The following is a 15758-nucleotide window of genomic DNA, read 5'->3' as shown; positions in this document are numbered from 1 at the left end:
TACTATAAAGATTACTATACTGTTATTGGAAAACAGATACAGTCTGTGCACTTTTGACTGTGACTTGATGTTGATTTCTCTCACAGTTTCTCTATTAAAATTTTAATTGAAATCTAGTTCTCATATTTTAGTTAGAATTATGCATGATTATACTGTTAGAAATTGATGTTGATATTTAAGATTATTAAATATGAATGTCCATTATCATAAAATTATAGGATTCTAGGGCTAGAAGAAAGTTCTTGAGTTTTTCTTATGTAACCTTTTCTTAATGCTAGGATCATTTTTCTAGCATATTGGACATATCCATTCTTTGCTATTTGCTTTTGGTTATAGGAAATTCTTTATTATCACAACAGCTAGAATGTGTTGTATAAGGATATGCTAGCCTCATAAAGTAAGTGGGAAAGTGCTCCCTCTTTGTTTTAACTCTGGAATAACTTTTGTAAGTTAAAATTATTTGTCCTTTGATTTTTTTTATGTTGAAACTCCCCGGTATATGTATAACAACTTTTAAAGATATAATTTACATATTGTAAAATTACTTTTTAAATAATATATAATTAAATGATTTTTATTATATTTAGTAGATGGTTTGTAGTATATTTAATTATGTGCAACCATCATGACCATTACATTTCAGGATGGTCTGGTCTCATTACTCCAAAAAAGAATTGGTTTACTCTTTGCAGTTACTCTTCATTACTCCTTCCCTCAGTCCTGGCAACTACTGATATTTCTGTACCTATAAACTTGGTTATTCTAGACATTTTATATGGATGGAATCATACAATATGTGGTCTTCTGTGACAGGCTTCTTTCACTTACCATAATATTTTCAAGGTTGATTCATGTTGTAGCATGTATCAGTGTTGATTTCATTTTATCACTGATTTATAATCCATTTTATGAATATACCGCATTTTTTAAATCTAGTTGATGGGCATTTAGGTTGTTTCTTCTTTTTGGCCTATTATTATTGAGACTATGATCGTTCTTGAACATGTTTTTATGTAATATACATTTTAATTTCTATTAGATATATGTACTTAAGTAAAGAATTTTTGGTTGATATGGTAACTCTGTGGTTAAGCTTTTGAGGAAATGATACAATGTTTCCAAAAATATCTTTGTCATTTTACAATTTCACATCAATTTATAAAAGTTCTAATTTATTCACATTTGTGTTACCACTTGTTTCCTGCCTTTTTGGTTCTAGCCATCCCATAGGGTGTGAAGTGGTATCTCATTGTTTTGATTAGCATTTCCCAAATGACTGAGGATGTTGAGCATCTTTTCATGTGCTTGTTGGCCATTTGTGGATCTTCTTTCAGAAGTTCTTATTCACCCACTTTTTAGGTGGTTTAGTTCTCTTGTTTTTGTTAACTTGGAAGAATTCTTCATATATTTTGGATATTAGACACTTATTAGATATATGATTTGAAGTATTTATGAGCTGTTTTATTATTATTTTTTTTATTTTTTTAATTTATTTTTTGGTTTTTCAATTACAGTTGTCCCATTTTTCCCCCATTGCTCCCCCCCACCCAGCCCACTCCTTCTCCCACAATCATATCCCTCCCTGTTGTCCAAGTGTCATTTATACACGTTCCTTGACTAAATTCTTTTTTCTTTATAATGTATTTTTAATTCCATTTTGTCTGCTATATTGGAAATTATTACTTTTTAAATTTTAATCTTAGAAATTAACACTTCGTATAGCAAACTCTGGTCCTAGAAATATTGAAGCATATTTAATTGGTTAAATTATACATCAAAATTAAGTATTTACTCTGGTCCTGAAGAATACACAAGTCTTGAAATAATTTAACTCAGTCATTCTCACCAGATTAACAAGTTGTCCTTGTCATATATTTTAGTTGTCTTTCAACTTTTAAACTGCATAATGTAATAAAATTTAAGAAAATAATTTTTAATATATTAACATACATATAATTAGTGCAAGGTGTGAAAAATGTATTCAGTAAAGGGCCAGATAGTAAATATTTTCAGTTTTATCAGTTGTATGGTTTCTGTCTCAGCTATTCCAGTCTTTGCAGTTCAGACGCAGCCACAGATGCTGTGTAAATGAAGTGACATGACTGTTCCTATAAAACTTTATTCATAAAAATCTGGTAGTCAGCCAGATTTGGTCACGGGCTTTACTTGTAACATATATTAGTGCCTTACTAGTCATTTCCTCTTACAGCTCAGTCCTTTCTTATATCTCAGATCATTTTGCTTCTGCCTTGTTGTGATGATCTGCTGTAAGCAAACTTAATTAAGTTTGTTTGAGAATGTCAGAATTTTGCCCTCCTTTTCAAAATATATTTTGCTAAATATACAATTTCTGTATAGTTATTTTTGATAGTTATTTTCATGTGACCCGTTAAAGATTTTCTTGTGCTGACTCTTGCTTTTCATTGCTCTTTTGAGAGATCCACTGTCAGTTTTTGTTTACAGGTACTTAAATGTATTTTTTCCTCTCTCTCTGGCAGCTGTATAATGTTTTTATTCTTGAGTTTTAAAATATTAGTAGTGGTGACTTTTATGAGTTCTTCCAGTGTTCTGGGGTTATCTCTTCAGATATTGCCTCTGTCTCATTATTTCTACATATACTGGGTATTGCAAAAGTGATTTACAGTTGTGAATAAGCCAGATGGAGTTTATTCTTGTATTATTATTTATTAATTATTGTATTACATTCTATATGATCAAGTATAAACCTACTTTTGCTCCACAATGTATGTTATCATTATCAACATTTTTGCTCTTCTGTATTTTTCTTCTCTGTTCTTTGTGCTTTTATATTTTTTTCTCTTTTACTTGCTGGTCTGCATTCTGAGTATTATCTTTAATCTGATGCCCCAGTTCATTAATTTTCTTTTCAGTTGTGCGTAATGTGCCATTGAAGTTGTTCATTGAATTTTTGGAATAAAGTTTTATAGAATTTTAATATATTATGCAGAAAACCGCACAACTCTTAGTGCAGAGCTTGATACATTTTGTAAAGTAACTGGCCCATGTTACCAACACCAACAAGATCTTCTCCAGCTCCTTGCCTGCCGGTGGTTCTTCAAAGGCACACTGGATCTTGACATCCAAAACCATAAGTTAGATTTCCTGCCTTAACACTTTATTTATCACATTTAAAATTTTACTTATGATATTTTCATTTTGATTATTTTTTAACCCACCTTGTATTAGTCATAGTTTTTAAGGCTTCTGTTCATACATGAATCATTTATTTTATATTACTGTCAATTCCTGCTGAGTTTACTGACTATGCCTTGTATTTCTTGAACATTTTTTGTTCCTTTGTTGTTTTGTTTTTTTGTGGGAGAGGTCTTCTTATTTTCCTTGGAAGTTTTTCTGTATAAACTTTTAGACAACTGCCCTGAAAGTTTCTTCCTATGAATGTTTGAATTTACTCCTGACACATTGGGAGCATTACCATTTTAAGACCACTTGAAATTAAATTCTTGGTTAGAGGTTTTTATGCCACACTAATGATAAAAATTCAAGCCACAGCCTCTTATTAGGTTTGGGTTGTGGTTATGAATATTTTCATTCCTCTGTTCAAGGCTCAGTTTTCTTTTATTTCTAGATTACCCTAACATTATTATGGTAGCCACTTGCATACAAGCCTGTGTCATATTATGTTCTAGGGCTTTATCATTCTTGTTTATTTGACCCTTAATTTTTAAAAAAATTACAGTTGACATTCAGTATTATTTCATAATAGTGTCAGGTGTACAGCATAATGGTTAGACAATTAATAATTTGCAAAGTGATCCCCTGATAATTCTAGTTCCCACCTGGCACCATACATAGTTTTATTACAATATCGTTGACTATACTTCCTATGCAGTATTTTACATCCCTGTACCTGTTTTGTGACTGCTAATTTTTACTTCTTAATTCCTTCACATTTTTCATCCTGTCCCCCAACCCACCTCTCCTCTGGCAACCATCAATTTGTTTTCTGTATCTATGTCCCTGGCTGGTTTGGCTCAGTGGATTGAGCGTCGGCCTGCGAGCTAAGTGTCGCTGGTTCGATCTTCCAGTCAGGGCACATCAGAGAAGGAAAACTCTGCTCCAAAAAACCTCCGCTGCCTTGCGGCATACCTCTTCAGGGGAAAGGCTAAGGGAGTAAACCCCTACAGAAAATCCGGAGCTGGAGTCCCTAAGGCGGTTCGACGTTGTAGTCAACACCGGCAACTCCTGCGGCGCACCTGAAGCCAAGCTGTATTGACTCCGTCTTTCCCTTGGATCCTTCAGCTGCGAAGAGAGGGGGGGTCTGCTGCATGGGCAACAGCAGACCCTCCATATCACCCTGCCCAGGCTCTGTAGCTTCAGCTTCACTGGAGAGGACACTCCAGATGTCGATTCAACACGGGAGGAGACAGATACCGTGTCACTCCCGAGTCGGACTGCACAGCCATTCTCGGCGGTGCAGATAGACTCTTAAGGAGCTACACCATCCTCTCTCGAGACGGACGGCTGCCGACGACTATCTATGCTTTGTTTGTTCATTTATGCTGTTCTTTAAATTCTGCGTATAAGTGAAATCATGTGGTATTTGTATTCCTCTGACTGATTTATTTAACTTAGCAGAATACTCTCTAGCTCCATACATCTTGTTGCAAATGGTAAGGTTTCATTCTTCTTTTGTGGCTGAGTAATACTCTGTTGTACCACATCATCTTTATCCATTCATCTGTTGATGGGCACTGGGTTGCTTTTATATCTTGGCTATTGTAAAAAACTGTACAATGAACATAGGTGGTACATATATCTTATCTAATTAATATTTTGGATTTCATGGATATATACCAAGAAGTGGAATTACATGTTCTTGCCTCCTGTATCATATATTAATTGACTTTGTATGCATAGGTTTATTTCGGGTTTTGAAATATTCTGTTCTATTGATCTGTGTCTTTGTTTTTATGCCAGTACTGGCTTTTTTGATTACTATAACCTTGTAGTATAGTTTGATACTAGGTAGCATGATACCTTCCACTTTGTTATTCTTTCTCAAGATTGCTGTAGCTATTCATAGTCTTTGGTGGTACCATATAAATTATAGGAGTATTTGTCTTAGTTCTTTGAAAAACATCATTGTTATTTTGATAGGGATTGTATTGATTCTATAGATTGTTTGTGGTACTATGGACACTTTAAAAATGTTATTTCTTTCTATCCTTAGCCTGGTGTATGCTTAAACTTATTTGTATCTTCTTTAATTTCTTTATTATACTTTTCCAAGGACAGGTCTTTTACCTCCTTGGTTAAATTTATTCTTAATATTGGGTCAGCCAAAAAGTTTGTTTAGTTTTTTCCATAAAATAAAAGACACATTTTTCATTTTCACCAATAACTATTGATGTGGATATTTTGAGTATGTTGGTTATCTCCCATGTGGTAAAACATTGATTATTCTCAATTAATGTCTCAATTTGATCACTATCAACTTCAACTGGTGTACTCAACCATGGAGCATCGTCCAGTGAGAAATCTCCAGTACGAAACTTCACAAACCACTTTTGACACATTCCATCAGTCATAGCACCTTCTCCATACTCTGAACAAATCTTTATTTTTGCATTTCAGTTGCATTTTTACCTTTCTTGAAATAATAAAGCATAATATGCTGAAAATATTGCATATTTTCTTCCATCTTCAGAATTAAAATGGCTACCCCAAAATTCACCCATTTTGATAAGTTTTTTTTTTTTTTTAAATGCATGGCAATATGACAGCTGTCACAATACAATCTAACGAAATTGTTTCAAATGAAGTTGAAGACAACTATGTGCTAGTAAAGCCATCTTAGAGAATAAAAAACCAAGTGAACTTTTTGGCCAACCTAATGCATATTTTGATGCTATAGTAAGTAGAACTGTTTTCTTTTAACTTTTCTTTCTGATATTTCATTATTGGTGTATAAAATACAACTGATTTCTGAATGTTACTCTGCTACTTCAATGAATTTATCAGATCTAGTATTTATTTGATGGAATCTTTAGATATCTCTCTGATATAATATGTCATCTGCAAATAATGACAGTTTTACTTTACCATTTGGATGCTTTTTATTTCTTTTTCTTGTCTGATGATGTATGACAGCTTCCAATACTATGTTGAATAGTACTGGTGAAAGTTGACATCCTTGTTTTGTTCCTGATCTTAAGGAACATGCTTTTTGTTTTTCTCATTCAGTATGATGTTAGCTGTGGGATTGTCATGTATGGCATTTATTATGTTAGGATATGTACCCTGTGTTCACACTTTGCTTAGAGTTATTGTCATAAATGGATGTTGGGTTTTGTCAGATTTTTTTGCTGCATTTATTGATGTAGTCATATGATTTTATCCTTTATTTTGTGTATGTGATATATCACATTAATGGATTTGTGGATATTGTACCAACCTTACATCCTAGGAATAAATACCGCTTGATCATGCTGAATGATCTTTTGTACGTATTGCTGGATCTGGTTTGCTAATATTTTGTTGAGGATTTTTACATCACCAGGGATATTGGCCTATAATTTTCTTTTTTTTAATAATGTCTTTGTTTGGTTTTGGAATTAGGATAATGGTGGCCTCATAAAATGAACATGGGAGCCATTTTTTCCTGTTGAATTTTGGAATGGTTTAAGGATAGATGTTAATTCTTTTTTGAATGTTGGGTATAATTCACCTGTGAAGGCATTTGGTGCATGATTTTTGTTTATTGGGAAAATTTTTTATTACTAATTTGATTTTATTCATAGTAATAGTAAAATTCAGATTTTCTGTTTCTTCTTGATTCAGTTTTGAAAGTTTGTATGTTTCTATGATTTTACCCATTTCTTCTAGATTTTCCAATTATTTGGCAGGGCTTTATCTTTAATCACCCTTAGTTGTGAATAAGGTTGTTCAGATCATCAGTTTTGAAAATACTCAAGCCATTTGTTTTGCCTACCTCTGATTTTTCTGGCTTCCCTCAGTCCCTGGTTTTAATAATTTTTACCTTTTGGGAAATACATTCATGAATTTAAGAAGATATTTTGGGTGTGAGTATGTGTGTTTAAATCAAGCTGTATTAATTTTATTCATAGTATGTACTATATATAAGCAAACTGTAAATATTTATATATTTTTGGCATTAAGGTCATTTGGGGTACTAAACCTATTATGTTGCTGGAAGTAGAATCCCTCAGTAATTCAAAGATGTTGTGACATTTTACTCCCTTTTTTCTAATGAAAGGACTGATATATAGTGCCCCATTATTTTTATCTCTTTCATTCTCCTTTAAAATCCCTCTTATTCCTACACCACTCCTGCCAACTTCTACTATTTGTCCTTTTCATATGACAAAATATCTTATTCTAATCTTGTTTTTCAAATGCATTATGAATGACTTAAGAACTCCAGAAGTCTCCATCTCTAAAGCCTAAGATGTTATTATATTCTCTGATTTTTTTCTTAGAACTTATTTAGATAGTATTTTAGTTTATTTTGAACTTAAAAAATACCAGATAGAGAGGGCTAGAATCAGATAGAAAATTCTTAAGTTTATTTGTCATAGTCCCTTGGAGACTAGAGTAGTTATATAGTCCACATTGAGTCCTAAAGGAAAAACAGTTTTTTAACATGTAGTTATTCTCATTGTCCAACCACACCCTGAGGAAAGTAGATAATTTCAAGATATTTAAATCTTTTTTAAGTATTAAAAAAACTGTAGATATTAACTTTTTATTAAGGACCACAAATTTAACTTTTTTCTTCATTGTAAAAGATGTTTATAAAAAATGTTTGTGTATAACGCTTCGATAAAGAATAATTTACTCTATCCTTACACCTGTGCATAGATGGAAAAAGAATCTGGTGTCCTGTTTACTCAGTTTTTCAATTTTCAACTAGTTCTTCTGGCCTCAGTGCCACTCTGCATTCTCTTTTTCCAACATACTTGAGTATTAGAACCCATCAAGGATAAAAATCAGTTTGATCCTTTGTATCTTACCCCTCTGGGTCTCATTCACTTTCCATTTACGTATAACATTTCTGCGTTTAATTTTTTTGTGATAATTCTTAGCTCCTGTCATGTCCTCTCCTTACAGTCCATTTGGCTCGTTTCAGAATTTATATAAATAATTTTAGTTGTTCATGTTCAACTAGATATAGAATGTACCTAAATCTATATCACCTTCCCCTTTTACTCCTTCCTAGACTGCTTTCCCGAAACTGTTGTTTTCTGTTCAGCTCATTTTTGCTCAGTGAGTGTGTTTTTGGTAAGTATGAAGGATAGAGTTTTGGAGAGTGGAAGGGGTACAGAGGAAGGTAGGGGAAAACTGGAGGGAAGGAGATTAGTTAGATATTGCAGTCAGTTGTTATGGTTGTTTAGAAAGATTATCGTCAGAACCAGCATGAGGGTGATGAGGATGGGAAGAATAGAGAAATATTAACAAAAAACTGGCAAAACTTTGATTGGATTAGTTATGGATAGTGAAGTAGTAAATGCATAGAATGGCATGGTGTTCCTAACTTGGATGTCTGTGTAGTTAGTATTTTTACTACAAATAAAGCTTTATGTTTAGATATGGAATGCAAGATGGATGAATTTAGGTGGGAACATAATGTGAATTGCTTGTGAGACATTCAAATAATACATCTAATGAGCTGTTCCATGTATGACACCAGAGCTCAAAAGAGAGGTCTTTGTTAGAGATGTACAGTGATAGCCAGGAAAACCATGAAAAATGTTGTGATCAATCAAAGTCATTTATATGGTGAGAAATAAGTAGTAGAATCCAGGTAGAAGAAGGGGGAACCGTAATGTTTATTGAACAGGGAGGAAAGGAATAATCTATGTCGGAAACTTCAAATAACAGGTAAGGTAGATAGAGGGAAATCATGAAGAAATAGTATCATGGAAGAACTTTTGTAGCAGAGCTATCCAGTAAGATAAAGACCAAAGGATGTGAAAGGTGGTTGATTTTCCTTATTACAGTGATTTGAGAGGAATGGCATTAATATAAGTCAGATTAACAAAATATACAGTGTTTTATTGAAAACTTTGAGAAGGATGGGAGGGAGAGGATGGATGTATATATACCTTCATATTATTTCATTGCAAACAACAAAGTCAGGATAATTTAAGTAAAAATGGAACTTAATGACTTATTGTCTCTATTCTACTATGAAAAATAACTTTGACTTTTAATTTAAGTTTCAGTATTAATCCCGTCATTTTACTCTTGGGGTTATAAAGACCATGTTTTCGATTAAAACTTAATATTTTTGTCATCACAACTTCTGTTCCATATTTTTCCCTTACTTTTTGTCTTCTATTAAAACCATAATTTATTGAAACCAATTACATAGACTGAAGATGGAAGGGACTATAAAGTATAAAGTTACCTATGTAACTAAGGTTTTATGCTTCAAACCTTTTATTTTGATGGAGTTATTCTAGTTTATTGTGTATATATAATACATAATGTAGATATTATGCACCTTTTAGCTTTGTTAAACAGGAAATATGGCACAAATTTAGTAATCTGTTAATTATTCAGCATTATTTATTTTACCAGTTTTATTGAGATACAATTGATATGTAACATTGTACTAATTTTAGGTGTACAACACGATTGATATAGGTGTATATTGCAAAATGATTACTACAGTAAGTTTAGTTAACATCTGTCTCCACACATATTCACAAACTTGTTTGCTTGTGATGAGAACTTTAAAAATCTACCAACTTAGCATTTTTTAAATATGTGATACAGTATTGTTAGCCTGGTTTGGCTCAGTGGATTGAGCGTCGGCCTGCGAGCTAAGTGTCGCTGGTTCGATCTTCCAGTCAGGGCACATCAGAGAAGGAAAACTCTGATTCCAAAAAACCTCCACTGCCTTGCGGCATACCTCTTCAGGGGAAAGGCTAAGGGAGTAAACCCCGACAGAAAATCCGGAGCCGGAGTCCCTAAGGCGGTTCGACGTTGTAGTCAACAGCGGCAACTCCTGCGGCGCACCTGAAGCCAAGCTGTATTGACTCCGTCTTTCCCTTGGACCCTTCAGCTGCGAAGAGAGGGGGGGTCTGCTGCATGGGCAACAGCAGACCCTCCATATCACCCTGCCCAGGCTCTGTAGCTTCAGCTTCACTAGAGAGGACACTCCAGCGTCATCGCAAGATGTCGATTCAACACGGGAGGAGGCAGATACTGTGTCGCTCCCGAGTCGGACTGCACAGCCATTCTCGGCGGTGCAGATAGACTCTTAAGAAGCTACACCGTCGTCTCTCGAGACGGACGGCTGCCGACCGACAGTATTGTTAACTTTAGTCACCATGCCATACATTGCATTTCCACAACTTGACTTATATCTGGAAGTTTGTATTCTTTGATTACCTTCATCCATTTTGTTCACACTCCCACCTTTTTCCTCCTTCAGACACCAGTCAATCCCCTGTATCTATTGAGGTTTTTTGGTTTGTTTGTTTTTTTGTTTTTATTCCACATAGGAAGCAGATCATATAATATTTGTCTTTCTCTGTTTGACTTATTTTACTTAGCGTAATGCCCTCAAGGTCCAATCATGTTTTTGCAAATGACACAATTTACTTCTTTTTTCTGCTTAAATAATATCTTGTGTGTGTGTGTGTGTGTGTGTGTGTGTGTGTGCGCGCGTGCGCACGCATGTGTGTGGGGGGGGGACATTTTCTTTATCCATTCACCTTATGATGGACACTTTGTTTGTGTGTCTTGGCTAATGAACATGGGGGTGCCAAAAGCACCAGTCTAATGGTGATACAATGATTTCTTCTTCATTGATTAAGAACATTTTTTTTTCTTCTCAAATAAGGTATCTTCTAGTGCTATATTTTAAAGAAAATGTCATGATATTCACAGATTTAAGAATTACTACTGCCAAATTAAGGGAGGGGGAAGGAGAGGAAGGAACAGGTATAAATGACCCATAGACGTGGACATCAGGGTGGGGATTGACTGTGGGAGCAGGTGGGGGGTGGGAAAACAGTGAGGGAAAAATTGGGACAACTGTAACAGAACAATAAAAAATAAATTTAAAAGACAATCGCATGTTGCAGACATGTGGGTTTTTAAAATTGTTAATCTATTACACTTGCCCCATTTTTTCCCCTCTTTGCCCTCCTCCATTCAGCCCACCCCCCGCTCCTCCCACAGTCAGTCCCCACACTGTTGTCCACGTCCATGGTTCCATTCATACATGTTCTTTGTCTAGACCCTTCCCCTTCTTTCCACCGTTCTCCCTCTACCCCTCCCCTCCTCCCTCTGACCACTATCAGTCTGTTCCATGTTTCCATGTCTCTGGTTCAATTTTGCTCATTAATTTATTTTGTTCATTAGATTTTTCTTACAAGTGAGATCATATGGTATTTGTCTCTCACTGACTGCCCGTTTTTAAATTGGAGTGTGTTTGTGTGTGCGCGCATGCGCGTGCACGCTACTGAGCTTTATGAGTCTGAATTCTTTATATATTTTAAATATTAAAGGTATTATCAGATAGTTGATTTGCAAATATTTTATTCTGTTTCATAAGTTGCCATTTCATTTTGTTGTTAGTATCCTTTACTGAAGCTTTTTATTTTCATGTAGTCTGACTTTTATATATTTGCTTTTGTTGCTTTTTTTTTTTTTTTTTGGTGTCAAATGCTCATAAAGATTGCAAAGACTGATGTCAAGAAGCTTCCTCCCTATGTTTTCTTGTAGGAGTCTTGTATATTCAAGTCTTCAGTCTACTTTGAGTTGTTTTTTGTGTATGGAGTAAGATGAGGATCCATTGTCATTTCTTTGCATGTGATTGTTGAGTTTTCATAGCACCATTTATTGAAAAGATTATCCTTTCCACATTACTTGTTCTTGGCTCTTTTGTCATAAGTAAACTGACCATATATACATGGGTTTATTTCTTGACTCCCTATTCTGTTCCATTGATCTGCATGTGTTTTTATGCCAGTACCATATACTGTTTTGATTTCTGTGGCTTTGTGATATGGTTTAAAATCAGGAAGTGTGATGCATCTAGGCGTGTTCTTCTTTCTCAAGTCTACTTTGCTCTATGGGATCTTTTGTGGTTCCATATACATTTTAGGGTTGCTTTTTATTGTCATTCTGTGAAAATTGTCATTAGATTTTTTATAAGGATTGCATTGAATATGTATATTACTTTGGATAATATGGACATTTTAACAATATTCTCCTAGTCTATGAGCATAGATTATCTTTCCATTTATTTGTGTCTTTTTCAGTTTAAGATTATCATTAAAATGCAATAAGAACAAAAATAGAATGGGAACATTTTATTCATGTCTTAAACTTTCTCTATATTTGAAACATCCAAAGGAAACATAAATCTGACTTCAGTAAGCCTTGACACATAATGGTCATCTTAATTGATGAGGGAGCTACTTGGTCCAGCATTTTTGAAGAAATTTATTATTTTATATATTTCTAAAACCAAGGCTGGATTTTTCATCAGCCATCTCTCTTCACTCCTGTAGCCTCTTTCTGATTCTTCATCTTCTCACCTGCCTACATATCTGACCCACTTATTCATCAATTATTTATTGAGCATCTACCATATACAGAATTCAGATTAGAACCAGACATACATGGTACCTGCTCTCTTATATTTTATAGGCTACTGATGGGAGTCATGCAATAAACAAATTTAGTATCTTTTTGAAAAGGCTGTGAGGATTAAATCAAATAATGTATGAGCACTTTAAGTATCTGTCACATGACAAAAGATCAGTAAAAGCCACTATCGTTTTTAATACCTAAGTAGGATTTCCAAATTTCATGGCCTGGTTTCCAATCTGCTGGTTTCCAGTTACAGTATTTCTTCTTGGTTTATTACACTGCTGTGTTTTAGGAACCATGTGTAGAACCCTATCTGAAATAAAAAGAAAACTCTTCACTTCCTTTTGTTCCCTCATAATACCCACTTACATTAAGCATTAAAGAATAGAGTTCACTGAAGATTTCCTATTAAAGGCCGAAATGATTGCTGCACTCCTATGAAACAATTTTTAAATCTCTGTTAGTCTCCCTTGGACACATTTTTTACTTTAGAATTCTCAGCAACTTTGCCACAAGACGTTTCTCTTCCTGACTCTTCTCTCTTCCTCTTTATCTCCTGATGGAAGGAAATTAAAATCCCTCTGCCTTTGTCATACAGTTTAGTGAATTTTGCCTGAAATCCCTCCTGTGGCTTCCCGTTAATCTTTGGGTAAATTTAAAATGCTTAACATGATCCACAAGATCCTGTATGAGTTGGCCCTGTCCACCCTCTTTTTCTGCTACTCTCCCACTGCTAATAGTTGCCCACCCTCCATCCTCTGTAGGCTTTTCTGTGTTTTCGCGACAAGCACAGCTCTGTCTTATCAGAGGGCCTTAGCATGTGCTACAAATGTGCCTTCCTCCTTGACGCTTTCTCGAGGCTTCCTTCCTATTCTCATTTTCATGTCTCAGGTTATATTCACTTGTCCAGACCCCCCTGTGCTCTGCTCTCATTGTACCTGACTCCTCACTTTTATTATCCTTATCTGAATAATTTTTGTTCACCATTTCCATCCCCTAGTAGTGTGAAAAGGGCAGAAAAATATATCTGTCTTGTTTACTGTTCAGTTCCTATCACCTATCACAATACATGGCACAAAATAATTGTAGACTATGATATTCACTAAATAACATATTCATCAAACTTTCGGTTGCTGTATGAGAGAAAAAAAGAAAAAGTCAGCTTCTAACTTGTCTTCAGGTTCAAAAACAATGAAAAAAGAATTTCTAGTCATGATTTGAGAAAAATAGCCCACCACTACAAAGGTGGTCCATGGGATACAGAAAATGGATTTTCATAGATTTGAGGCTCATTCTATACTGAACTTGGACCTCTAATGTTTAAAATGAGGAACTGTGTGTTGAAATGTGTCATCTGATTTCAATTGCTAGGGGAAGGGAGAGATTATCTCTAATATACTCTAATATAGCCAGATTCAATCTGTGTAGGGTGTTTGGGTCAAAAATCAACATCTTGAGTTTCATTAGGGAGCACTTGCAGTAAGGCTTGCAGATGTAATTTGCTACATCCAGCTCACACCTCTGAGCAGATGGGGTTCTACACTGTGCCTAGCAGGTTTGTTTTTTCTTCTTTGAAAGATTTGCCCGCGACTTTAGTAAAATATTTTGACAGAAATGGAATATTGAGATCATTTATAAATTAAAACTCTGCTGTTGTTGGATTTAGTGCATTTTAATAGAAACTGATGTGAAAATCATTGAGCACCTATGAAAAATAAATTAAAACTTTGCTGCTATTGGATTTAGTGAGTTTTAATAAAAACTGATGTGAAAATCGTTGTGCACCTTTGAAAAACATGAAGGCTTTTTTTTTCCTATGTTCACTTTAGTTGTTTATATTTATTGTTCCATTTTAGATTTAAAAAAATTATCATAGTTTGATAATTATAATTTCCACTTGTTCTGAAAGATGGTGATGTACTACTGTAATAGTTTCTTTCCGGTTTTACTGAGGGTGTTTGACTTTAATCATATATCATATGTAAATGTGATTCCTTAGGGAAAAGAGAGAGCTCAGAAAAGAGCTTCAAATTTGTCCTTGATATTGTTGTTTTTAAAATAAATCTATTGAAAATCATCATACGTGTATTACAAATGAAATTAAGCTGTTGAGTTGCCTAAATGTAGTTAATATATTGCATTGCTATACACATTATTGTTTTCTAAGTAGCTCACATCCAGACTGTTCCTTCATTTGTTCCCTGTGGATTATCTGACTTAATTTAAAGGCTGGAAAAGGAATCTTTTGTTTCTTTCCTGTTAATCAATTTTGCATTTTCTACCCACTCACACTCACTTATTTTAAAAATAAAAACCAATATGGTAGATCAGTATACTGTCATTGTTGCTGATCACCTTTTTAAAATAAACTATGAAGTTCATATTTTCTTAAGGTCTTAAAAATGTATTTTTAAAATGACACCAAGGTAACATGTTCTCAGTAAAGGAAGTTTGTTTTTTATAGAGTTATACGTTTAGGTTATAAGACATTGATTTGATGCATTGTATATCACAATATGAATACCACTGTAGCAATAACTAACACTACTATCAAGTCACATAATTACTTTTTTTTTCGGTGGTGAGAATATATAAGATGTAGTCTCAGCAACTTTGAAGTATATATAAAATAGTGTTGTTGACTGTAATCATTGTGCTGTGCATTAGATCTCCAGAACATTTTCATTGTCTTGTTGCAAGTTTGTACACTTTAACAATTATCTCCCCAATAATAATAATGACAGTTTAAATTTAAAGTTGTCCATTCATCTAAATTGTCTAATTTATTGGGACATGTATGGTTGTTCATAATACTGCTTCTAAATTCTTTTTAATTTTTGGAGATAGAGGTAATATTCATTTTATTTTTGATTTTGATAATGTGGGTGTTATCTCTCTAAAATTTTAACTTTGGTAGTTAGCCTACCTAAAAGGTTGTGTGGTTGCTGATCTATTCATAGAAATAACTTTTAGCTTCATTGCTTTTCTCTATTTTCTGTGCCATTGATTTCTGTTGTAACTTTTATCATTTCTTTTTTCTGCTTGCTTTGTTTTGTTTTCATCTCATTTTTTTCTCATAAGAGATTATTTATTGTTATTAAATTTATTGGGGTGACATTGGTTTACAAAACCTTACAGGTTTC

General features: G+C 34.1%; 1 protein-coding gene across 1 annotated transcript in view; it reads left to right on the top strand.

Annotated features, from left to right (window-relative positions):
* The window catches only part of VPS13B (vacuolar protein sorting 13 homolog B), a 714607-nt gene that overhangs the window by 315829 nt on the left and 383020 nt on the right, over positions 1–15758 (top strand). The gene's annotated exons all lie outside the window — the stretch shown is intronic.

This window comes from Furipterus horrens, unplaced genomic scaffold (genome assembly GCF_987537825.1).
Source record: "Furipterus horrens unplaced genomic scaffold, mFurHor1.1.pri manual_scaffold_7, whole genome shotgun sequence".
Lineage (NCBI taxonomy): Eukaryota > Metazoa > Chordata > Mammalia > Chiroptera > Furipteridae > Furipterus > Furipterus horrens.
The sequence above is the reverse complement of the archived record's forward strand: the minus strand, read 5'-3'. Positions and strand labels throughout refer to the sequence as shown.